Source organism: Phyllostomus hastatus, unplaced genomic scaffold, assembly GCF_019186645.2.
Source record: "Phyllostomus hastatus isolate PE091 unplaced genomic scaffold, TTU_PhHast_1.1 phas_contig_34, whole genome shotgun sequence".
Classification (NCBI taxonomy): Eukaryota; Metazoa; Chordata; class Mammalia; order Chiroptera; family Phyllostomidae; genus Phyllostomus; species Phyllostomus hastatus.
In genome coordinates, this window is record NW_025333857.1 from 26485419 (window position 1) to 26513185 (window position 27767).

At 40.9% G+C, this 27767-nt stretch overlaps 1 protein-coding gene and 1 pseudogene across 1 annotated transcript in view; both read left to right on the forward strand.

Annotated features, from left to right (window-relative positions):
• Window positions 1–27767, forward strand: part of LOC123819901 (histone-arginine methyltransferase CARM1-like) — a 223307-nt gene that overhangs the window by 76708 nt on the left and 118832 nt on the right. The window lies entirely within an intron of this gene.
• Window positions 14467–17337, forward strand: LOC123819814 (annotated as a pseudogene).

Here is a 27767-nt window from a genome sequence, read left to right on the forward strand (position 1 = left end):
GCGTTTGAAGAATGGCACTAAGAACAGAGGGCTGGGTGAAGTGAATTCAGGAGAAGGACAATGACGAGACTAGGGAACTGGAGGGCCCGATCCAGCGAGACCACGGCTAACATCTTGCTTTGTTCTGAGGGAGACTGAAAACATCAAGCAGAGGCCTAGCATTGTCTGAGCATTATTGAATTTTTATATATTTTTAAAGGTATGTATTTATACCTTCTCTAGTAATTCTCACAGCAGCCCTGTGAGTTTGGTGTATCATTATTGTTTATTCCTATTTTTAAGCAAAGACACTAAGGCTCATAGATTTGAAGGAAATTGCCTCAGCGACAAAAATGTAAGGCCCATGTTCTTTCGACAGCTTCCAAACTGCCCCTTCCCTCTTCATTGGTTGACATAGAAGCTAGAAAACTCAACTCATGTCATTAATTGAGATGATAGCACAGCCATGGAAAGCCAACTTTTATCAACATTTCACTAATGGAGAAAAAGACATAAAGATACTGGTGGACCATCTTCTGGGAGTTTATGAAGCATGGGAAAATTTTTTATTCTTTTTTATTTTGAAAAACATTTCCAACTTAGAAGTTTTATCAACATAACTGAGAACTTCTGGATACCCTTTAAACAGATTCATTAATGTACAATATTTAGTCCCATCCGCTGTGTCTATCTGTACATGTGTGTACATATGTAAACACACTTTCATTTTATTTCTGAAACCATCTGGGAATAATCTGCATATATCATACTCCTTTACTCCCTAGTATGTCACAGGTATAGGCTGTAAACAAGAATAATATCTTTCATAATTGTAGTAGATTGACCAAATTCAGGAATTGAACATCTGTACAATATTTCCATTGTCCCAGTAATGTCTCTTGTAGCATCTTTCTTCTCTCTCGTACCGCATCTGCTCTACATGCCACGTGTTTTTGTCATGTCTTTTAGACTCCTTTAATTTGTAAGAGTTCCTCACCCCTTTTCTTCCTTTGATGACATGGAGGTATTTGAAGGACAGGGATCAGCCATTTTATAGAATATCCCCCAACTGGGGTTTTTCTAATGTTTTCTTACAAAAAGATTCAGGTTCTGCATCCCCAGTCAGAAAACCACCTGCCTGGTGTTGTGTCCTTCTCAGGATATCACCTCAGAAAGCAATGAGGTCTCTCTACTCCTTGTCAGTAGTATAAATTTTGAACACTAGGCCAAAATATTTTCTATTTTTTCCACTGTGAAGTTACTGTGCTTTCTGTGCTAGATATAGATATAAGGAATCTGGCTGAAGGCACTTTGGTATCATGCACATATCCCATTTTTTAATCACACAGCCCAAATTTAGTATATATTTGCTACCCATTGCTTTGGATAGGAAGTTGATTTTTTTTAATCCTGCAATCTTACTAAGTCACTTGGTTTGTGTAGGTTTCTTTTATAGATCCCTAGGATTTTCTACATAAATGCCCATATCATCTGTGATTTGAGATAGTTTTACTTTTTCCTTTATTACCTGTCTGTTTTTGTTTCCTGCTTATTGCACTGGCTGGGGCCTTTAGTACAATGGTGCAGAGAAGTGAGAGTGGGAATCCTTACCTCCTCATGATCTCAGGAAAAGCGTTCAGTTTTCACCGTTAGTTGTAGGTATTTTTATTGATGTTCTTTATCAGGTTGAGGAAAGTCCATTATATTCCTAATTTGCTAATAATTTCTACCTTAAATTATGTTTCAATCCAAGGTACAAATTATATATGAATCAATGAAAGTGATTGTCACTTTTATTTTTAGCCTGTTAATATGATAAATTAAACCGATTCATTTTTGAATGTTGAAACAACCTTGAATTTCCAAGGTAAACCTTTTTGTCATGATGTATGACCTTTTTGTATACTGCTAAATTAGATTTGCTAGAATTTTATAAAGAATTTTGCATCTCTGTTTCTTAGAGATTGCTTTATAGTTTTCTTAATACCTTTGTCTGATTTGGGCATCAGAATAATACAGGTCTTATAAAATCAGAGGATGTTCCCTAACCATTTGTTTTTGTGAATTCTTCGTATAGAATATGGCATCATTTCTCCTTTAAACACTTGTTAAAATTGAAAATCAAATGCAAATAGACCTTGAGTACTTTTGTGGGAAGATTTTAAGTACAAAGTCAATTTATTTAATACATGTCAATCTATTTAATGTATCTTCTGTTTATTGAATGAGCTTTAATTGTTTGCCTTTATGGAATTTGTCCATTCATCTAGGCTGACAAACTCATTGCTATTAAGTCACTCATAGTGTTCCATCATATCAGTATGACCTGTAATACATCTTTTCTCTCATTTCTTATATTGATAATATATGTTTTTTAAAAATTTTTAAAAATATTTTATTTATTTATTTTTAGAGAGGGAAAGGAGGGAGATAGAGAGAGAGAGAGAGAGAGAAACATCAATGTGCAGTTGCTGGGGGTTATGGCCTGCAACCCAGGAATGTACCCTGGCTGGGAATCGAACCTGGGACACTTTGGTTCCCAGCCTGCGCTCAATCCACTGAGCTACGCCAGCCAGGGCGATAATATATGTTTTTTATTAATCTACCTAGAGGCTTATCAACTTTATTGATCCTCTCAATGAGACAGCTTTTTGGTTCATTCATTTTTCTCTATTTTGTCCATTTTCTATCTTACTGATTCTTGCTTTTGTCTTTATTTTCTTCCTTCTCATTACTTTGATTCTCTGATCACTCTCTTCTCTTTAACTTCTTAAGGTACACACTTAAATCATTAATTTGAGCCCTTTCTTTTTCTAATATATGCATTTACTGCTATATATTTCTCCCTGTACGTTCTTCTAGCTGCATCCCATAAATTTGGTATGTTGTATTTCCCTTGTCCTACAATTCAAAATAATTTGTATTGTTATTTGTTCTTTGGCCTATGAATTGTTTTGATCCACGTATTAGAATTGTTTGATTTTCAACATTTGGAGATTTTCCAGGTCGCTTTCTGTATTTTTGTTGAACTCTTCTGTCATGTGAATGAAAATGTGGTTTGTATAATATCAGTGGTTTCAAATTTGTTGGAGTTTGTTTTATGGCTCACAGTACAGCATACTTCCGCGAACACTGCATGCGCCTTTAAAAAGAATGTGTCTTCTGTTATTGTGGAGTGGACTGATCTCTAAATATCAGTTAGGTCAAGTTGATTGATCGTTAATGATTCTTGGTCTACTTATTTATCCATTATTGAGAGAAGAGATTTGGAGTTACCAACTATAAACAACTATTTGTCTGTTATAATTGTTTATGACCCTTTGCAATATGAAAGCTGATATTCTATTGAGTATATGTGAGGTTATGCTTCAGATAATGACTCAAGAAAGCAAAAAGTAAAAATCCAAGTTTCTAGTAGCTGTTTTTCAATTCTTTTCTTTTATGAGGAAAACTCATACTTCCTTTAAACCCAGCTGGAGCATGCCTGCTCCATGCCTCCCTACTCTCAGTATTTATTACAGTAACCATATTCTCTGGTCCCTGTTTCCTGCCGAACACGTGCACAGTATATCTGCATAATACTGAAATATTTATGGTGGAAATGACATTATGTCTAGGATTTGCCTTATAATGTCTAGCCAAGGAAATAAAATATACTTGGCAGTAGAAATGAATTAAGATTGACAAAAATCTTAGTAAGTTTTGAATCTTAATGATAGAAATCTTTATGTCAATCTACGTACTTTATGTACATTTGAAAATCTTCATAATAAAAATTTTTTAAAAATAGGTGGAAAAGTCCATGCAATATCAAGAGCTACAGACATTTCTCCAGGAAACAAATCTCATTTACCTGTAAGTTAATCTACCCACTGGTCATATGAGATGCATTGATCAAGAGTTTCAAAGCTGCCTGGAAACGCTCTCTTAAAATACAGTAGCAATGGCAGGAAGCTGAGGTGACTGAACAACAGAACTGCAGAATTTTTGTAATTGGGTTTTGCTGAATTTGGCTGATAGCTCTTGGAAAATCAGAATGAGATTATTTGATATAGGACACTGAGAGCTCAGCATTACTGTTTGCATTCTCCCCTTCACCCCCTTGTGCTTCTTTAATGTGCTTTCCAATGCTTTGTCTCACTTCGGAGTGTCAGAGGAACATAGCAGATAACAGGTTACCACAAAAGAAAGTGTTTAAATCTTTTAAAAATATTTAAATTTATTTATTCATAAAAATTGTTAATGCACTGTGTTGGTGATGCTATAGGGAAGTAAGTGGGCACCATTATGCGCCCCTGCAGAGTGTAGATTATAACACCCTATAGCAAGCAATTTGGCAAAACATTTAAAAATTAAAATGGGCCCATTATTTGATCTCATTTCTAGTAACTTAACCTACAAACATCCTCATAAATAGGAGAAATGAAGTTCAAAAAAATATTAACACTGACTCATTGTTTGCAGCAGCAAAACACTGAAAGTAACCAAAATGGTGATTTGGAATACCATGCAGATGTTTAAAAAAATCTCTGCTTATTTTTGAAAAATGCTTCTAGATGTACTATTTAATTAAAAATTTTAAAATGTGAGGCATTATTTGTACCATCTATCACTTGGTTAAAAGTATTTATTTGGTGTTCAAAACCCTTAATACTTAAGGCACTGTGCTGGGTGCTAGGTATATATTTCCTTTCATTGATTTTCTATTTTTTGACCACTTTGTTAACAGGCAGGAGCCTCCCTCCCCCAATCTTCCCACCTTCTCTTCACAAGAGAAGACTCCCTGTGGTTCCCAAGTAACCACAGGTAGTGATGTCCCCAAACTACTTTGGTTCATGTCGTCTTAGGGTAGTTTAGTGTATCCTTATGGAGTCGTGGACAGCATAGGAAGAGACAATTTGCTGTATTAAACCCATCTTGGGGCAGGGAGCTCTTTATAAAGAATTTATTGATAAGACAACTTGTTGGTCTGCCCATTTGAAAAACTGCCAGGTCTACTGAGATGTGTCGTCAATGGCAATCTTACGTCAAAATTGAGTTAAAATCTCTTCTAGTAGCATGAAGTTCAGAAACCACTCTACTGAAGTAAGTTGCAGGAGGCATGTGTTCAGACCAGTTTTCAAATTTCACAATATAGCTGAAGCGTAATACTCAACCTCTTTATGAACAAGTAGTAGTATAGAGTATAACATCTGTATTCAGCAGCGAGAATAGTAACATAAGGAGAGATTTCTCTGAGGAAAAAATTTAAGATGTCAAAACATTTTCTCCCAATAGTTTGTGTGCTAATGAAACATATCCCTAGTAACTCACAGATACAACTCACAGACAGTGGTGCCTGCAGTGTGTGCAGGACTCTGCCGTCACATGGACGTGTGGGCGAGGATGGAGGGGAGGGGTGAAGTGGTGCCTCCGGGCGTCCCCAGAACGAGGAACTGAAACAGCATTGCCTGGTAATGCCTGTAGTTCTTCTAATATCTTGGCCATCCCCTTTCACTGTGCGGGGGCCAGAAATTGGTTAATTCTTTTGCATTTCTATGACCCACACCTATATACAGGTACTGCTTAGTGTTTAAGGATTCTCTTCACATCAAGCGAACTCTCCCTTTTCTGCCTTTTAAATTCTCACACAACTACTTCAGTCAGGGTTTTCCAACAATCACATCACTGACATTTTAGGCTGGGTGATTCTTTGTTGTGGGGAGCTCTCCTAGGTGCACTGCAGGGTGCTTAGCCACCTCCCTGGCCCCTACTCACCGGCTGCCAACAGCACACCCTTCCCCAGTTGTCTTTAGACATCTAGACACCTAGACCAGGTGTCTTTAGACATCACCAAACCTTCCTTGGGGGGAGCAAAATCACCCCTGGATGAGAACACTGACTTGCAAACCTTTTGTGGTTTCTATGGGTTTGACTCTCGAAATAAGGATGGAGATCAAAGTTCAACAAATAAGCTGCATTCTGTTGTTCTTCTATTTTTTTTATTTCCATCACTTATTTGACCAAGAACCACAGTGTGCAAACTTACAACCAGAGGAATTAATTTATCAGAAGGTGAATTACAGTTAGCCTACAGAACAATTTTGTTTTTAAATTAAGCTCGAAGGCTTTTGGATTAGGTCTGTACTCTCCACTCCAGGTTCTTACCCATCCCCTCTACTTTCTAAAGACTCACACAGTTGGCCTGCTTCCCTTGTTGATGTAGCCTGTCTGACCCATGAAGTATGCAAGCATGCCAGCGCTTTCTGAGTAGACCTTGGAGGAAGGACAAGGACTAATGTGGGCTCATGCGGCACACTACAGAGACACTGAAGACCACATAACACTTTGCCCGAACTGGAAAAAAAACAAAACCAAAAATCTTCCTTAAGACAGGAAGTTATTGTGATATACTGATTCTGTTAGAAAATAAGACAATTTACTGCCGCTTGCTAAAGAATTGTAGTAAATATGTCTGTGATGCTTCTGATGAGTAATGTGGCTCAGGTTGTGCAGCGTGCGTTCCGCACAAACATCCGTGGAGGTCTTACATATTCACATTAAGGAAGGCCTGTATTTCATGGGAAAACCTAGATTTAGCCTTCACTGGGAGTTTCGTTAAATTGGATTAAATTTCATAGAACAGGTCATTGAGAGAACAGGGGAGATCACAGTGAGGGGAAGATCACTCTTATCTTCTGTTCCCTGCAGTCAAAGGAAAATAACATGCTCTTTCTAACAGGCGTGTTCCCACTCAGACCCTGTCCTGAGCCAGTCCTGGCAGTGGGAAGGGTAGAACTCAAGAAGGGGTGGCGGAGAGGGAGAAGGCAATGAAAGCAGAAGAGACTGTTATGTGGTGGTGACAGCAAGGAAGAAACAGGTGTTTCTGTGGTTGCTAGGACTGTGCTGCCCACACAGAACTGATGCTGGGAGACTGTTCTTTCTGGGCCTGAAAACTATTTCTCTTGTTACTGATTAATGTTACCTAGCCAGAGTTCTTAAGAAAGATGGTCCCTTCATTTTTATGCTCTTAATTCAACCTTCATTTATTGCTATTTATCTTTTCTTCATTTATCTTTTTAAATTTATTTATACAATAAATGTTTTTGAGTACCTAGTATGAGCTTGCACTATTAAAACACCTCTCCTCTCATGGAGAGACCATCTTCTAAATGTAGTAACTATGGACGAGGTCTGTCCAGAAAGTATTCAGCCTTGTAATATGGGAAATGGAGACATTTATTGAAGAAGATACAAGATAGATAAAACATTCAACACAGGACAATGGTGCCTCAGTCCCCTTCAAAGTTATACCTTCCTTGAGGAAATCTCGTTCATTGGTAGCTGTTTGAATCAAGTCACCTGCAACTGCAGCATGATGTTCCTTCTGCTCTGGTAGCAGAAGCTGTGGAATGAATTTTGTGACAGCATGTTTCATGCCAAGATCCTGTGTCAATATCTCAGACACAGTAGTTTTGGGAATCCCCAGGTCAGCCTCTGGTTCTTGCACTGTCAGTCACCAGTCTTTGTTGATTGCAGCCCATATACATTCAACATTCTCAGGTGTTCTGCTTGTTGCAGGCCTTCCAGAATGTGGATCACTTTCAGCAGATTCTCAACCATCTTTGAAGCATTTGTGCCACACTTTCATTTGTGGTGTTCTCATTGTATCATCCCCCAAAGTCTTCTGAATCATCCAAATAGTTTCCACAGAGGAATGTCCAAGCTTAACACAAAATTTGACACAGATTTATTGCTCTGCTTGCTTAGTCATTTCTAATGCAATGGCCACACAGTACACACACTCACTCAATGGCATCTACCGCCTCCACTACTAGTACAATGAAGTCGTCATTGTTCACACACACACATTCCAGTCCACTTTCTTTGGCTGCCAGGCTACATCGATGTCACAAAAGCCATTCTTGTTATATTAACAATGGCTGGACTTTTTCAGGACAGACCTCGGTAGAGTGCCAGATGGGTGCTCAACTTATCATGGGGATCATTTCATAAGGTTTATAAATTGTCAAATCACTATGTTATATGCCTGAAACAAGTATCATTTTTTTAAAAAAAACCCATATGTTCTAATTTTTGATAATTACAGCAGTGTTAAGAGTATATCATTTCACTAAAACCTTAACAGAATTGGATATTGTAGGTTTTACTAATTCAGTTGTTTAAAAAAAAACAGTGAATCATTTCTATTTGCATTTCTTTGCTTTCTATGCATGTGAAATCAAGGGGAATTTTGTTAACATCCCAGAGTTTGATCTCGGGACATTGGGTGGCATCATATCTCTGCCATTGTGAGAACATATCCTCTGGCAGTGGCTGCTCATGGATATTCCTTCTGCTTTTCCTTCCAGCCATACGATAGGGTTCCACTTCCCTACTCCCTTGGAGTCGGGTATGGACACATGACTTGCTTTGGGCAATAAATGTGAGTGAGAATGATGTGTTATTTCAGCCTGAAGGCTTTACAAGCCAGCGCAGGACTCACCATGTTGCTGTTTTCTTGCAGCCACAATCCTGGGCACTTTCTAGCCGGGGCCCTTTGGTGAGAATAACATAAAGCAAGGCCCTGTGCTGAGCTATAGTGAACATGTAGCAAAAAATGAGAAGCACTGTGGTTCTAAGCTATTGAGACTTGGTGATTGGGTTTAGGAAGCATAAACTGCCTGCCCCACCTGATTCTGCAGTGTGGCCCGTCTGCCAGACCTCATTGCTGTGCCATCGTACCAGCGCACAGGGCCTCTCAGCACCACAGGACACACAGCAGACCTGACAGTCGAGTGCTTGTCCAAACAAGGAAGGAGTGTGGTCGTATTTATGGATAATCCATTCAATTCCAGGCAACAAAGTGGATGACAACACTGTGCCATCTGCCAGCCCAAATTATTTTTGTCATCTCAGATTAAAAATTGTTCTAATATTCAGCAGGGAAATGACTTAATGCAGGTAGGCTTTGGGCAACATTTTAAAGATTGCTTTTCCTCCACAACAGGCCCATAAAAGCTAATAAAAAACTCCTAACATTTATTGATTGTTCATTATGCATCCAGGAACAAAGACAATCTCCTTTATTTCTCCTTGCCACATGATGAGGTCAGTGAGGCTCAGGGTGAATGTCACTTGTCAAGGCTGTTCACTAGTTAGTAGCAGCACTAGGGTTTGAACCTGGTCCTGAGGGGCTGTGCTCCAGCCACTACACAGCAGGGGCTGCACTGTTTCATCCAAGACTTTCTCAATGCCCCCAAGTGGCTGTGTTTGGTTCTGCGGCCCCCATCCCTCACTGCCATCACTTTTCCCTCTCACCTGCTTTTTTCGCCTTCTTCTGATCAAAGATCTTTTTCCCATGCATGATACTTAGCAGTCACTGCAGGCTCAAGACACAGAAATCAGCAGCACACAGTCGCTTCCCTCTGGGAGCTTATACTCGAGAGCGGTCATCTTCAATCTGCCTTTTTTATCTCATGAAACATGTAAACTAATTACTAAAATCCTTGGGCATACCCCAAAATATATTTTTTGCCAATCCGACCAAAAAAAGGTACAATTTTGATTCCTTCACACTGGATAACTGTTGTTATATTGGCTGTTGTCATTTTTTTATTTGACAATCCGAGCGACGAGAGGGCGGTGCCCCTGACGAAGTAGTCAGGTACTGGGTGCTTTAGAACTTCTTGTGGCTCTTTGCTTCAAAATTGTTGCTCTAGGGAAGGACCCACCAATAGAAATACAACGTGAGTCACAAAGCAAACTGCATATAGTAATTTTTAAAATATATATCGGTTTTTCTATTTTTTAATGATAAATACATATAAGATAAAATTCAGCATCTCAATCATGTTTTAAGTTTACAGTCTGATGGTATAAAGTACATTCATATTGTTGTGCAACCATCACCAATACCCATCTCCAGAAGTCTTTCCACATGTGGAATGGTAAGTGGTCTAATGAATACATTTTAAAGCCAAAATAAACAGATTAAATTAATTTTAATAGTATAGTTTAACCCAGTAAATCCAAGATGTTATCATTTAAACATGAAACAGTGTAGAAAATCATTGAGCTACTTTACATTCTTTTCGGCACTGTGTTTTTGAAACATTTAGCTGTGGACTTGCCACATGTCAAGGGCTCCACTGCCATACGTGGCTGCTATCGTGTTGCACAGAACAGGTCTGTGGGGAAAGGTAAGGTGACAGACTGATTATTTAAAGGCAGTAAGGAGAAGATGGGATGTAATATCCATGAGACACTGTGAAAAAAACAACCAAGGAACACTGAGCTCAACCTGGAGTTCTGGGAAGGCTTCCAGAAGAAGACACCTGGGTTGGGCAAAGAAAAGTGAAAAAGACTAGATCCAAGGTGCAGAGGCTGGCCATGCAAGGAACTGCCACCGGTTCACTGTGGCGAGTGCAAAGGGCAAGGCAGTGGGAAGTGGAAGGAGATATGGCTTGTCAGGCACAATGGAGCCCAGTCATAATGGGCCTTGAATGGGAAGCCCAAGAGCATGGATCTTATTTGCGTGACTCTCTGCAGTTTTAAAATATCCTTTCGTATTCATTGGGATATCACTTGGGAACAACATCATCAGCCCTTGAGGCTAGCTAGCACTTGTGTCCAAGACTGCTAATTGCCTCCTCATTCTATAATCTCCTTGTTCCATATTATCAGAAGTCTTGTATTACTAGGGGTGGCAATAATGGTAGCTAAAATGTGCACCTGCCAGGCAGTTTTGCTAATAAAGACATCTGAAGTTATTGTATAGGATTTCTGGGAAATCTCCTTAACAGGGGCTGATTCAGAAAAGTATGCCATTTATCCACTGCCCCTTTCAGCTTCTTGCTGCTTAGAGCATAGAAATAATTGCTGGAGCTGTGGCAGTCTCTTTGTGACTATGAGATACCCTGAGGATGCCAAGTGTGCTCTGAGCACATCAGAGGAGAAGGGTACATGGTTCCTGTGTCCATACGACTGTGGAACTGCTGTACCAGCCCCGGTCTGACTAGTTCAGGACTTGTTGTATGGGAAAGAAAATAAGTCACACTCATTTAAGTCACTATTATTTGGGGTTGTTTTGGTATATGCAAATAAACCTAATGTTGAGTCATACAGGATACATAACCCATCAATTAACTCTTTAAGTTATTTTGCATAGGAGTTTACCAAGAATCTGACAAATTAAGTGACCTGATAAGGTTCATGCAGGGGGTAGTGGTGTCAGGGACAAAACTCAAGCTGGGGGATTCTAGCCCCAAGGCCTGTGATTTATTTATTTTATTTTATCACTGTTTTTCAAGGATGTGGTTTCTGCGACCTCCCCCTCTCTGAGGCTGTGCATTTCAGGGCAGCCATCATGCTGACAGTGACTGTGGAGTCCGAGTTACAGTTACTGACAGCCTGTATGGAATATCTGTTAACAATCAATGTGATGACCACTTTTCCCCAGCCTCTACATGGGCATTGGTGTCCTTTGCCTTGACCATCTGGCAGGAGGCCCAGAAAACATAGGGGCAAGCATTCACCATCTCCTCCCCTCTTTTGAGTGCACCCCTGCCCAGGGCTAGTTTCTTGCCTTGAGGGCTCCCTCTGGCTCCTTCCACTGGGTGGTTCTGGCTATGCTCAGAAGCTCAACCAGGCCCTTCTCAGCCTGTGCTTACAGGATTGTGCAGGCAGGCATCTGGCTTGCCCCTCCCTCGCTGCTCTGTGCCTCTTGGCTATGTCAATGTTCAATTAGCATCCCTAGCACAGGGTGGTGATACTCAAATCTGTCAATTCTGCAACTTGTTGGCATCTCCACAGAGAGCTCAGCAGGAGAGGAGGTTGCTGACTCGAGGCTTAATGGGATTTTCATATCATCTGTAGAGCTCAGTCATCCATAAGATCCTTATTACTTACAAGTTGGCTAAATCAATCAATGGTTTATTGAACATCCTCATTGACCTTCAGCTATATTTCCTCTGCCAGCAAATGGACCCGAGCCAAGTGTCTTGTGCCCACCTCCCTGTCCCAGGTATGACCAGGCTACGGCCAGGGCCTTCAGATGGAGGTGCTTTCCGCCTGACCTGCTTCTCGTCACGCCATGATTTCTCTCACCTTGGGTGCCAGTCTTCCTGCATAGCTGGGAGCAGAAAAGTGTCTGCTTCTTGGCTATGTGTCTGGAATGGGGTGAATAAACTTTCCTCTTACAGGCAGCTAGTAAATATTCTCAGTGTTATGAGCCATACAGCCTTTGTCCTAACTGCTCAGCTCTGCCACTGTGGCAGGGATGGGGGCAGACACAACAGGTGAAAGCCTGAGTGTGGCTATGCTCCAGCAAAACTGAATTTTTGGGCACTGAAGTTAGAATATCATATAATTTTCAATTGTTAAAATATTGGTTTGATTTTTAAAAACTATGTGAAAATGTAAAAACTGTTCTTAACTTATAGGCTGAACAAAAATAGTTTGCCAATCTCTGATCTAGAGGCAAGGTGATATGGTAGTTAAAAACCTGAGGGGTTTTTGGCGGGGTATAAATCCTGGCATTGTCACCCGTTAGCTGTGTAACTTAACAGTAGTTACTTCATCTTTCTAAGGTTCCGTTTCCTCATTGTGAAGGAGATAATTCTAGTATATACCACAGAGGACTGTGGCTGGATTAAATGAGATACTGGATGTGCTGTAGGTAGTAGCCCAGCACTCTTTTCAGGGTCCATGGTGTGCCCGGTGCTGGGCTGGTTAGTACAGGAGACCCACAAACGAACTAGATACAGCTGCACTCTCCAGGGGCATGGAGTCCTGCAGGGAGAGGCTGTGTGCCTCAGTGACAGTCACACTCATGCACAGTGATCATAGCTGTAGGAGAGGCACAGCAGGGACAGTTCATCATCATGACATTTGCAGTGCTGCTTCTGGGGTTTTGCAATGCTCAGGGTGTTTGCTGAAAGGAAGAGCAGCCCCCCGGGGACTGCCATGGTGAGGCCAGGCCATGCACCTCTGCGAGTCTCCCACCATCTGCAGCGGCTCTGCGGCACTGGTGTCCTGCTTTCCCATCACCCTCACAGCGCCTCTGCTCTTTCCTCTTCTCAAGGCCTCAGCAGCCACAGAGGCAGAGCTTCCACTTTTTATCTTTATAATGTAACCCAGTTGAGCTATGGCCAATATCACCTTGTTGTTCGTGAGTTTCTATTGAATGGTTTCTATCATTCTGATCCAACTTGTGCAATTTGGCAATAAGTCATTTGCAAGCAAGGTACCATATATGGTAATTGACACTTTCTTGTGTTCCCATTACTTTAACTTCCACTTAAAAGCCAATCTTATCCTTACCTCTGTAAGATTACTTGTTCTGCCCAATCTGGCCACCAACTAGAATCTTAACCAGGTTTATCACCTGGGGACCACCTAGGCTATATTCCTATCATTAGTTATGGAATTTCTTTAACTCAGGCCTTAAAGACAGAAGATAACAAAGCAACTCATCATGCATAACTGGAGCCTCCATATGGTTTTAATGGCATACAGTTTTCTAAATTGTTTTCTTTTATGTGATGTAGAGATCACAGACACACATCTGAAACTATAGTAATAGTGATATTCAGCTGATCGGACCTCCAGAAAGAGGTGGTAGGTTCCTCAGCAACAGTGGTGATCCTTTTCAGTTTCTGTCCTGAAGTCTTTCGGAACCAACCTCACCTGTGAACCCTGCCGCGTTGCACATTGCTTGTGTCTTGTGCTGTTCTGGGCCAAGCTGGTTTCTCATGCTCTTGAATCAGATATTTTATGCCAGTTGCACAGCTTTCTCTGTGATTTGATGGCAGTTACTCAATTTTAAGCGTTTAAAGTAGTGATCTTCCCATTCTTCCTTTTCCCAAACCCTTTAGGAGGACCCTTTTCTTCCAATGCACTTCAAAACACCTGCTGCAGCTGCTAGTTACTTTGGGAATTATTGTACTTCTCTCATTTTTGCACTGTTACTGTTTCTGCTCCATCCACTCCTTGATTTGCCTTCTCCTCTGACAGCAGAAAGGGTTGTCAAGATTATTCTAGAATTCTGAAGTATGAAAGGAAGTTGGGTATGGCATGGAGGACTTGCCTGTGCAGGGCTACTGTGCAAAATAGTTCCAGACAACACCATTCTCTTCAGAGTCCATGTGTTTTGTGCAGCGCACAGCCTGCGTGGTGGTACTCAGCTGCCCTGGCTGCATGGACAGGGCCCACTGAGCTATGATACATACTTTGTCCCATACTGCCTTTTTAGGAAGGGTTAGGCAGGTGAAGGTGAAGGAGGAGAAGGAGAAGGAAGAGAGAGTAACAGTACCTCTGTAGAGTTTCTTTTGTGCTAGGTACTCTTCTAAGCACTTTACATGTATTAACACTTAATCCCTAAATAGGAGATTTCTCCTTACTCACTGGAGTCAAGACTGGCTCCTACAGTGCTTCAGACAGACCCTGCCCTGGGAAATGCAGAACAGCCAGAAACAGGCTTCCTTTCCTCACACAGGTTGCAACATAATGGATTTTGATGGAACTGATGAAAAAGTCAACTATGATATCCATGGTGGGGCCAAAGGAAAAAAAATTGCTAAAATTGTCATCAGAGCCTCCTCAGAAAGTCCGCATAGACTACCTGTTGCATGAGATACAAATCCAAGTTCACATTTAACATTACATTACCAAATGGGTTTTCTGATGAGCTCTAATTCTTCTATATAAGACCTTATCTCTGCTCCTCACACTGGAAAACCAGGCCCCTTCTGGGCCTGCACAGACTCCAACACCTCCCTGCTGGGAGCTTTGCTGTAGTCCATTACCCTTCTTCCTTCCTGCCTGTCCAGATTCCTCCAACCTCTGGCCTGCCTTTCACATCGTCTGAGCACAGGCTTCCCTGAGGAGTGAGTATGCACCACTCTGTCTCCTGGGATTTTGGATGCAAGTTATCCTCCATCATTTATATGCAACAGCATGTTGCCTTGTAGGTGTGTGTGGGTGTGGCCACACAGTCAGTCCCGGAAGGTGGGAGTATGACTTCTCATTTCTGCTGTAACCCCCCTCCCCCACAGCCCCGTTCTATGCGTGTGACACCACAAGGGACCAATAAATGCTTTTCATTGATTTTCTCAAACACAGGTTCAGAATCCATTTATTTATAAGTTTACACAAATATAGCAGTATGTAATGTCATAAAAATGCAAACCTCCTATATTTGATACAGTACTTTCCTGTAATTTTTGTTACATTTGAAATTTTTGATATAATGATTTTAAATGTTAGCATATTTGTTTCTCTTTTAAAATTACAGAATTCCTCATTAGCATTTTTGCCAGAGTTGAATCAACAGGTTAACAATCTATATTTCAAAACAAAACTACTTTAAGATAATTTTTCCCATAAATACTTACCCATATTTTGCTATGTATAATGTGTGCCCACATTTTTGGCCCAGACTTTCAGGAAAAATCTTTTGTTTTAAATTTTTAATTCAATTTTTATTTATAATTAGATTTGCTTTTTGTATTATAAAGGAATTTTAGCTTTTATTTTTGAACATATTATGGTACAAGAAATGTAAAAAATAATTACAAAACACAAGAACAGATACAAGGTATTTCAGGTACTACCCACATATAATGTGCATCCTTCTTTTCCCTCAAAAATTTGGGCAAAAAAGTGTGTATTATACATGGCAAAATGTGGTGAGTTGTGGTGAGCTCTGTTGTTACTTCCCTGGTGTTCTGTCTACTGTCCTATCAGTTCAGCCTCAAGAACTCCCCTTAGCATTTCTTATGGGATAAGTCTGCTAGCTATAAATTCTCTGAGATTTTGTTTATCTCGAACTGTCTTAATCCTACCTCAAGTATTTTTTTTTCTTTTTTTAAATTTCTCGACTCCCATGTTTATTTAACTTTTTTATCTGTATTTTTTTATTGTTGTTCAAGTACAGTTTCCATTTCCACCCCCACTGCTCCCCTGACCCCAGACACCCCCACCTCCCACCCTCAATCCAAAGCCAAATAGATGCTTTTTAATAAGGGGCTGACTCACCGCCAGCACTCTAGTGCCCTTGGCTCAGGTTGTTCTGAGTCATGCAGCCTTCCAAGAAAAGCTGGCTTTCCTGTCTTCCTTCCATAGTGCTGGTGCGAATTTCAATGCTAGACCTTCAAAGAAAACCCCGGGAAGGGCCACCCTACCCTTCTATAATTGTGAGAAAACAGATCCCCAGTGGAGGGGAGCCCTAGGGACTACTTAGATAAAATTCACATCTATGTCTGCTCATTTTCCTTTAGCAAAATAAGATCATTTCCAATCTGAGCTGACACTGAGTGCTTACTGTGTTTTATATACTGGGGGGAGGTAGGGATGGGGTGGGGACAAAAGCATGTTAACAGTTGTTCGTATGGAAAAAGACATTCAGGTTATGATTATTACAACTGCTTTATAAATTTTGTTTCACACACTCACAACTGTAAACTCGCTTTTGCCTACCCCATAGATGTAGGTTTATTCAACAAACCCAGGAGATCGATTTTATCATTTTCATTTTACAAAAGACAAAGTGGAGACAGAGAGGTTAAACAACCTGTCCAAGGTCACAGAAGTAGAAAATGGTAGAGCCACAATTCAAAGCCAGATAGGCTACTTTGAGTCTGAGCTCTTGACCTCTGCACAATATACTTTTACACCAGAGGTTTTCAACCTCTATGCTGTCTAGGGCAGAAGGGACTCCGTAGACCAAGGTAGGGGCTCTGCCCTCCACTGGGAGATGCTGGTGTCAGCAGTCCAGCCACTGGGGCTGCAGCTGCAGTGGTGGGGGAGGAAGCAACATGGCTGGGGGGGGTGGCGGTTGCACAGGATGCCACTCATAGCTGGAAGCATGGAGGGGCAGAGCGACATTACTGAGGTAACGTTTGGGCCCTGGCCTACCCTGATTCAGATGCTGTATTCATCTGCTTTGACCTTTGCCAACCAGAAACACTGCACCATGTCCTCAAGAAGTGGCAAGGTGAGACTCCCAAGTTTTGCCCCTATGCCAAGGTTGTGCTGATTGGCTATAAACTGGACCTGTGGACTAACCTGGCCATACTGAGGGAGCTGTCTAAGCAGTGGCTTATCCCTGTTACACATGAGCAGGGCACTGCACTGGCCAAGCAGGTGGGGGCTGTGTTCTCCGTGGAGTGCTCCCCCTGCTCCTCTGGACGCAGTGTCAGGGATGTCTTCCAGGTGGCCACAGCAGCCTTCCTTGGCCGTGGACATAGGTAGCTGTTCCCTACTGACTCATGCCAGGAACTGCAGCAATCCACTCAGCTGGCAGGACGGCCAGACTGGGGGATCAAGAATGAAGGCAAGAAACACAATGATGGAGCCAAGAGTGGCACCCTCATGTGAGGAGCCTGGGAGAGACAGAGTGTCGGGGGAGGAGGGTGATAAAGGGTAAAATTGTTCCCCTGCCTGCACCCTGGCTTCCTGAGCTGACTCTGCCTGGGACTTAGGGCAGGCTGAGTGAGCACTCCTCCTAGGCAGGGGACCTGGAGATAGGGGGTGTCACTATTCCTCACATTTTCATCCCCCTCCTCTCCACCGGAAGCTGGGGGAGCTAGCAGGGCAGGCATCTGGGCCAGGTGCTGGGATAGGGCAGAGGGGTTGGGGAAGCTGGCATAGACCAGTGACCTGGGTTTAGTATATGTGTATGAAGGCTGCCTTCTCTCCTTGCTCCAGTCCCTGTATCCTGGTGCTGGCTTCCTTCCCTGAGGAAAGTATCCATTCCATGACCTTCCCTTTTCCTCTCCTCTCACTTCTACAGCTGTTCTCACTTATCCTAACCTCCAGGTAACATACACTAAATTAAACACTAAATTGAGAAGCCCCTCCCCCTTATACCCACCAGTCCTAGCCCCTCCCTCTCTTCCCCCAAATAAAGCCCACGTTCATGGAGAACAAATGCAAAACATGCCATAGCTGACTATTTGGTCAGGGGCACCGACCTCTTTTCCCTTAGACTGCCAAATAAAAACATGACAACAGCCAAAACAATAATAACCATATGGTGTGAATGAATCAAAATTATACCTATTTTTAGTCAGATCAGCAAAAATACATATTTTGGGAATGCTGCAGAATTTTAATAGTTACTGTATGTGTGCCCTGAGATAACACAGGTTGAAAATCACTGATATAATGCATAGTTCAAGACCTGTTTTCTTATTGGTTGTCTGGGTGACCGGTCCATTGTTGGTGGTGGAGTATTGAAGTCTACTACTACTGTTGTATTGTTGTCTATTTCTCCCTGCAGATTCCCTATTGTTTGCTTAATGTGTCTAGATGCTACAGTGCTGGGTGCATACAAGGACCTTCTTTGCCTGTGTTTACAGTTTTGACTTAAAGCCTATTTTTTCTTATGTAAGTGTAGTTGCTCCTGCTCTCTTTTGGTTTCCAGTTGAACAGCTGTCTCATTATTTTGATCCTGTGTGTGTCCTCGGAGGTGAAGCCAGTCCCTTGCAAGTGGCATCACACTCAGGTTTTGTTTTTGTTACCCATCCATCCACTCCATGCCTTTTGCTTGGAGAATTTAGTCCATTTGCATTTAGAGTAATTATCAATAGGCAGGGACTTACTGATGCCCTCTTATTAATTGTCTTATGGCTTGTTCTGTAGTTCCATTGTTCTTTCTTCTCTTGATGTTCTCCTTTGTAAATTGATGATGTCCATAGTGGAATACTTTGATAGCCTTCTCCTTATTGTTTGTGAATATTCTGTAGGTTTTTCCTTCATAGTTATCATGAGGCTTACATAAAACAGCTTATAAATAAAATATTTATTTTTTTACACTGATAAAAGCTTAATTTCAGTCACACAAAAACTGTGCCTTCTTTCTCCTCCCCTATACTCAGCTTTAGTTTCATGTCTTCATTTACCTCTTTTTATGTTGTGTACTTGTTAACAAATTATTGTAACTCTAGTTCGTTTTAATGCTCTTATCCTTTAACTCTTGTACTAGAGTTAAGTGGTTAACACACCACTGTATTACAGTATGAGAGTGTTCTGAATTTGACTGTGTGCTTATCATCTTCACCAGTGTGTTGTATTTTTTACATATTTTATGTTACTAAGTAGCATCCTTTCATTTCATCCTGATGAATTCCTTTCAGCATTTCTTGAAAAGTATGTTTTGTTTGTCTGGGAAAGTCTTTATCTTGTTTCCATTTCTGGAAGATAACTTTGCCAGATGGTGGACTCTTGGTCAGTAGCAGTTTTTTTCTATCAGCCCATTGACTATATTATCCCACTCTCTGCGGCCTGTAAGGTTTCTGCCAAGAAATCTGCAGACGCTGTAATGGGGGTTTTCTTGCAAGATGCAAGTTGCTTTGTTCTTCCTGCTTTTAAAATTCTCTGTATTTGATTTTTTTTTACAATGTATCTTGGACAGAATTTCTTTAGGTTGAGATTGTTTGGTGACCTATGAACTTCATGAACTTAACACTCAAATTTCTCTCCACATGTAGGAAATCTCATCTATTATTTCTTTATGTAAGTTTTCTGCCACCCTCTTTTGTCCTTCTGGAACTCCAATAATTTGCAAAATTTTTTAAATGAAATCCCACAATTCAGATATGCTTAGTTTATTCTTTTTTTTTCTTTTCCCTTTGTTTCCTAACTCACAGATTTTTTTCTTCTGCTTAATCTGTTCTGCTGTTGGTGTTCTCTATTGCATTTTTTTTTCATTTTATTCATTTTTTGGTCCAGACTTTCCATGTGATTCTTTTTTATTATTTCCGTCTCTGACAATCTTCTTATTTTGTTCATGTATTGTTTTCCTTATTTTGTTAAACTGTTTTTGTGTTTTCTTATACCCCATTGAGTTTCCTTAAAACAGCAATTTTGAATTGTGTACTGGGTAAGTCACAGAGCTCCATGTTCTTATGACTGGTCACTAGAAGATTAATGCAATTCTCTGGTGATGTCATGTTTTCTTGATTTTTCATGTTCCTGGCCATTATGTGTTACTGCCTTCCATCTGAAGTAGCATCACGTCCTATAGTCCTTACTAATTGGGAGTGTGACACCTTCCATTAGCCCTGCTAATGATTCTAAGGCTCAGACCTTCTATGAATACACCTGGCCATGTTTCTTGCCCTGCCTATGGCAGAATTCTTAAGCTTAAACACCCTTTTTTTTTGATCCTGCAAAGCACCAGGCTGAGTGCTTACAGACTCCCTTTGTTCTCCTAAAGGTGGTGCTAAAGCTCAACCTTGTGGTTTCTCCGTGGCCCACAAATTTGGCCCAGCTCTCTGGATATGCTCACTAGCTGCCTGTTGTCACTGCTGCCCCCGGGAACTTGCACAGAGAGCTGGCCACAGGGTGAAGATGTGTGTGGAAGAGGTGCAGGGAGCACTGGGGATGCCCATAGGCTATTTGGAGAGGTCAACAGACACAAGTATTACTAGTGGCTTATGGGCAGGCTTCTTGATGGAAGTCCATGCAGTGGTTAGAAAGATCTGTGTTCCTTTAATGCCTTCCAAGAGTCCTATCTGCCGCTCTCCCCTTCTCTCCCCATCTCTCAAGTCATGCTGCTCCTGATTCACTATTCTGAGTGTGGTGAGAGAGAAATGAGCCTCTTTGGCAGTGTCCTGGATAGCTGGGGAAGCCAGGTGCTCGCTTACGTGCTCTCACCTTTTCCATGGTAGCAATCAAAGTCTGAGAAGACCTCCCTTGTCCTTAATCTGTGTTGGCTGCGGGGAGGAGTAATGCAGGTAAAGTCAAACTGTTCTTACTATCCTCTCTGATGCATCCAAATCTGTACCTTTTTGCTCCAACCATGTGCTGGCACTTCTGTGCTGGAAACCTGGACTTTCACAAAGACTCTCTCATCCATGGGTGATTTCTAGGACAGTGTTTTCCAGGGGTTCCTGGGCCATGGCTAAGAGGGGCTGGAGCTGGATCATGGGCTACTGCAGGGTCCACAGCTGTGACCAACATCTGTGTGTCCACTACCCTCCTGGGTCACTTGATGTATGATGCTGGTCCCACAGCTCTTACAAAGGCACTGTTGTCTGTGGATGGACACCAAATGGTTATTACCAGTGAGGAGCAGGGAGGGTACACTAATGAGTGATGTGTTGTTCAGCTGCAGTGTTCACATCACTCTTAACCTGATGTTCTTGTTGTTTTACTGTGATAAATCACACAGTATAAAATAGACAGTTACTTGGTTCATAAGAATAGTGAGGAGTCAGCTAGAGTAATTTTTATAATTTGGCTAAATTTTGCCAACCTAGAATAATAACTGGTGTTAAAAGAAACATCTCCAAAGAAAATTCTGTAGTTATACCCAGAGAATCCATTTCTGTCATGATTTCATAACATTTGGAATCAAAAACATTTCCCTGTCTAGCCAATCTTTCTGGTTCCCATTAAGTCATTTCTGTGTTACTTATGTTACATTGATGTGCTACATGTTAATTTTATCTCTGCTCCTTTTCTTCCCTGACATCCTTGATTGGTAAAGACAGCATCTTCCAAAGTAGAACATGCCACTCAAGGACTTCCTATGTTTTAGAATTCCCCGCTTTCTGGAGCGTAGAGACTGGTATTGGAATGAACACCGGCCTTGCTAATTTGACTTGGAGGAAACCATGTCTGAAGCTCTTCTTCATGTGCACAGTGGAGATCATCACACCTCTTGGCTGTGAGGATTGAATTTAGTGAGACCATAAATTGAAAACACTATCAAATGTAGCAGTTCGTCAATGCATGCTTGTTTTTTAACCATGGCTGAGACTGGTAGCAGGAAGCATCCCTCTTCTCGGCTCCTGATTGCTCTCTTGTGTTTCTCTCCACTCATGCTCTGTCCCCAGCCTCCTCCTCTACACTTTGGTTCCTGGGCAGCTGCTACTGTGAAGACAGTGCAGCTCCCATCTGCTTTCAGCATATGGGACCAACACTGTTGCTTCCAAAGTTCTTGTATTTGCTGTTCAGAGCAGGGTTGGTTATTGTGTAGAAAGTGAGGCAGAAAATTGCAGAATGATTTAACCAGTGTTTGTCTTTCCATAAACATGATGGAATTAATAGATCAATCTTTTTATCTATCATTCATCCATGCATGCATGTGCCAACATTTTCCACTGAGGATTTTAGTTTCCATACCCATTTATACAAGTCCAGGGGAGGTACAGAAAGCACAGAAGACCAATGCCAAGAGGAAATTAAAACACAAATCTGCATATTATAAGACCCACACATATTACTTCCACCCCATAATTTTGGCTCTGAGAATCTTGGCACCCAAGCAAAGGAGGAAACACTATTGATCTACAGATTTCCCAGTGTCCTTAAGGGAACAGTGGCAAGTAAGCAGAATATGTCTAGTGAAGCTTCTTTTGGCATGTAGATCTGAAGAAAAATTTTCAAGTGGCTTCCAAATAAAATTTGGAATATCCTTCATACCAGAGTATCAGGGTTCTAAACTCACCACTCATTCTAAAGCTGGGTGCAGTTAAAGCTTCAGGTAAGCCACACATATAAAAAGAACTGCTGGTTGTAGATATGAAAACACTGTTGATAACCAGTACCCCTGGATTTAATTGTTCTGATTTTAGGTCCATGTTATCCCCCATTCTATATGAGAATAGTGCAGATGGATGTCAACCAGGAAGCATTCATTCAACTGTTGCTAAATCCATTGGTTGCTTGTAATCAAAGTAGATGGTTGGGTCCGTTTGTTAGGGGATGCTGATAATGCATTGCAGTGCTGTGGGCATGCTTCCTAATTGGAATTGGTCTTCAACTGCAGATGTCACACTCCTGAGTCCCCTAGGTCATCCACAATTACAGGGGAAGGTTAGGGGCATGGGTGGTCTAGTGAAAACTCACCTTCACAGCTGAAATCACACTGTAGGTCAGTCCACAGTAACTTTATCCATATGAAAAGAGGTTGTTTAGGAATGGCAGTGACTAATCCATAGGATTTTCTTTAACAGCTCTAGACTCTGAACCTGCTCTGATGAGTGTCTGCACAAAATAGGCAAATAATGGGAGTGCCATAAACTCCATAACTACTCCCGTAAGATTAAGATGAAACAATTGAGGAAAAAGACAGCATGATAAAGTGTGTTTGACTGTCATTTGGCTTTTATGATTTCATGATGCTCACAAATAGAAGGGAAGTAATGGATATTTTACATTGCAGACTTGCTGTCCACTGAGTTTTATAATTGATCCTTGGGGATATGGGCACACAGACTCAAATGCCTGCTGTGTCCAGGCAGGTCATGAAAATGCATGAAGTGAGCTGATCACAAATAAAAGAAGAGGGCAGCTGTGGGGAACTGGGGGTGTGGTATTCATTCAAAAGGTGGCATCGGCCACTGCCCTCATGCTGATGATTGCCACAGAGAAATTCAGGCCCAGGGAGATGACTGCACAATTTTAGCTAGAAACTCACATTTCCTGAGATGTTTCTGATTTTTAAGACACATGATGGTTTAAAACTTTAAAATGGCTGGGGGCTGGATGTAGTCTCTGCTCAGTCATTTGCACCTATCGGACCAGCCGTGCAAACGTGAGAGAGAAAACGAGAGAAGAACAAAGGGATCGAGCTAAGAAGACACATGCACATCCATGTCCTTAGACAGTTACAGATTTATGTTGTTGAACAAGCTACAGTAGGTATATTTTGATTTCTTAAAAATTAAGACAGCAAAACTGTGTAGTTATTATTGTTAAATCCATGTTTGAGCAGGAAGAGAGCTAGATCTTAAAAGTGCATTGCAAGACAAAAATAACCTACTTATCCTCTGAGCTGAATTTTTTGGTGTGACTTGAAACCTCAAGTCTGCCAGGTACAAAGTCCTGTCTTTCTTTTGCCTTGCACCAAATACAGAATTTCACAACTGAATTTATGGGTAATTTTGTCTTATTTTGTCTTCAGTTAATATATAAAGAGAAAGCCCAGAGAGATTTCTGTGTCTACCTATTATGCTAAATTTTCACTTGGCAAAATGAAGTGCCCAAACAGTATGTACTCAAGCTACAGGCTGCTACTTCATTTTTTTAAATTTTATGTCAGGTTATACTAATGCTTACCGAAAGTCATGGTATGTTTTGAGAATGTATGCAGTAGATCATAGATGGCCATAAAAATGTTGATGTAAGTTATTAAACATCGTTTTAAAAACTGTGTAAATCTAATCAGATTGGGAATGCGCCACCTGTTCAGTGTTCACCTGTGCTGCTGTGCTTGCTGGGAGGCGTGCTGAGGCCTTGGAAGCCACGGAAACTAATTGAATAACAGCTTATGGAGCAACATAAATAAATTAGTCCCTCTGTGAATATATGTTAAGTGCTCCAGAAGGTGAATTCTGATCTCACTTAGTGAACTGAGATACCACTTGTCTTTCTCCACATCTGGTGACCTTCAAGTGATCAGGAGTCTTTGTGGAATTCAATTTTGATCCTAAGTAATGTAAATATAGGAGGGTCTTCACTGTAATAGGTTTAAAACACAACTGTTGAAATGAGCCAAATGGCAAATTGGCAGATTCACTTCCAGAATATAGTATGATGTAGGTTGAAATAGATAGGGCCAACTCAAGTCTTGTCAACTGGCACTGATATCTGGCTATAGCAACTGATTCAGAGATGGGCCTATGGGACTTTAATTTAACCTGGTTCCATGAGACTCAATTTGGGGCTTTTGTTGGAATATTTTGGAAGTCCTGAGCTTACTGAGCTAGTAGAAAGGTAGTTCTGGAGATGTTGATGGTCATCTATTCCTGTGAGGGGGATGCCTGCCTGTATGTGAAGCTAAAACAGAGAAATAGGAAGTAAGAAAGAGGGACATAGAGAGATAGGAATAGTAATAGTGAAAGAGAGAAGCAGAGAGAGAGAGGGAGGGGAGGGAAAGGGAGGGAAGGGGAGGAAAGGGAAGGGAAGGGAAGGAAAGGGAAAGGAAAGGTGAAGGGGAGGGAAGGAAAAAGAGAAGGGGAGTGTGGAGAGATGAGAGGAAAAGAGAGAAGAAAATATTAACAATATCATTCAAACTCCTGGACACAAGCATTCTTGTAAATAAAATTCTAATCCTGGATTTTTCAGTTTTGTAAGCCATACAGTTCCTATCTCAGTTAAGTAGAGTTTCCATCACTTGCCAACAACAGTTTTCACTGATATCCTTTCTTTAGAATCGTTTCTTCTCTGGCTCAGTCAGTTATTCCTCTGGCCAAGGCTGACCCGTGATGCTTCTGCTTATTGGAGACTACACAGTTTTCAGAATGCGTGTTTCCTCATTGATGGGTGATGTGTCAGGGCAAGTGCACTAAGATCCCAAAGGGATCAGAGACCTGGCTCAGCGTTCAAACATATGAACAATCTGTCCTTTCTTGAATGATGAAGCCCACTCTTTTATTAATGTTTAGGTCACTGCTGCTCATCTCATTAAGTGTTTAATTGGTTTTGAAGACGTGCATAAAAATTGCTTTTGAAATTTGACAAGATCCATGGCCCAGTTGTTTTGCATAAAATTTTTGGCATTTAGAGATGTGACAAATAACACAAAATACTTCCCTGTAGTCTTTCCCAGTGCTTTGTACTAATGCAGTGATTTTCAACCAGTGTGCTGTGACAGGCACAGCGGTGAGCCACAAGAGCTTTGAAAACATGCAATACCTGACTGTTTAGTCAGGGGCACTGACCTCTGTTCCCTTTGGTTTTTGTACACAAAAATGACAACAGCCAAACCAACAATAGCTATCTTGTGTGAATCAAAATTACACCTATTTTTTGGTCAGATCAGCAAAAAAATAGATTTTTTGGTGTGCTGCAAAATTTTGGTAATTAGTTCATGTGTGCCATGACATGAAAAAGGTTAAAAATTGCTGTACTAATGTTTTTGTTGCGCAAAAGTAGTATTAGGTAAGTGTTAATATAGATTGCAAATTATAGGTTTGGTTGCTAATTGTAAGGCTTCGAAAGAAGAGAAAAACCAAATAATACATTGAATTTCTTAGACCTTATAAGTACCTTTGTTTTAAGAGAGGTTGATTTGGCAATTGCTTTCAAGGAATGAGAACAAATTCTTTTTTTTTTTTTAAAAAAAAGGGACTAAAAGCAATGAAGGGGACATTAGCTTGCAGTCTGGAGAAGCAGTCCATTTTTCTAGTTTTCCTACAGATGCCACAGAAATATACAGTGTCTCATAATAATGCTATGTATCTATGGTGGGCACTCAGAGAATCTACTTCATTTCTAACTCCTTTTACTACTTCCCTCAGTAAACCTGCTTATATGAGACTCTTCTTAGGACCACCCTTATGTTTAATTTTACTCAGCAGCAGAGTTCTCTGCAAGTATTTACGGTTAGAATGTATTCATTTTTCTCCTGCTTCACCTCCCACCACCTGATGCTTTTCTCTGGGAATGTGGGCATGGATACACACTGCCATGCACATGCACTGTATATCTGTACAGAAAACTTCCTAAAATCCAGTTTGCAGTTGCCTCACTTTGGGAGTTGGGATGAAGAAGGTATGGAAACTTTCTTATGCAAATATTATGTTCCTCTTTGTTAAGATACACAGAAGCATAGTAGTATTGCAATTTAGGAGTTCAGATGGTGAATAGATTTTGACTTAACATGGATCATAGACAAAAGATAATTTGGTTCTTCCAGTGATACCTAACTAGAAGAAATTTTTGATTAATTAAATGTGCTAAAAGATAGAGCAACTGAGACCAAAAGGTTAAGTTCACCTCTGATTAGGGAATAACTGAGTTAGTGAGAAAAATAAACCATCAATTCTAAGGTAATCACTTTGGGAGAATTGGACCAGCCAGGAGGTCAGATTGGAAAGGGATACCAAAATAATAATAATAATAATAATAATAATAATAATAGTAATAGTAGTAGTAGTAGTAGTAATAGAAAGACAGGAAAGGGGAAAAGAGAGTGTTTTCATCCACTCATTCATTCAATGATATTTATTTGATACTATGTGCCAAGTATCATATTAAGCACTAAGACTTAATGGTGAATACATCTTTTGACCTTCATAGACTCTATATTTAAATAAATATCCAGACAAAGTAGTAATTATTATGCCACATGATGTGCAGGGAGCTCATAAAGGGCAATGGAGACAAGGCCATCGCAGCTGTTGGCACCACAGTCATCCTGCCGAAACGATACCCTAGGTGCCATCCTGTGTCTCCAGCCCCAACCGGGTAGGAGATGGGGGAATAAATGCAGTCTATCCTAAGCTACGTCCATTCCAAGGGGAAAGCACCACAAAGCCGAGAGAAGGAGAACTGAATGGGGCATGTGGTCAACATTGTTCTCCTGTTTGTATACTGACTGCAGGAGAATGATAGCTTCTTTAGGTGCCCAGTGAAAAGAGTTTTGGCACACTTGAGCTGATAGACTGGAGAGAATTAAAACAGGCTGTCTATAAATGATTCAAGACAGCCCAAAACCAGTTCTGCAACAATGACTAGAGTAAGTGAGTTTACTTATTTATTTATTTTCAGTATAATTCATTCTGTATTAGTTTCAGATGTACAGCATAGTGGTTAGGCACTCATATGAAACACTAAGCAGAAAAAACCTATGTACCCCTATGTTTATAGCAGCATTATTTATAATAGCCAAAGTCTGGAAACCACCCAAGTGCCCATCAATAGATGGATGGATAAAAAAGATGTGGTCCATTTACACAATGGACTACTACTCAGTTGTAAAAAAAAAAAAAAAAAAAAAGAAGAAGGAACTCTTACCCTTTGCAACAGCATGGATGGACCTAGAGAGTATTATGCTAAGTGAAATAAGCCAG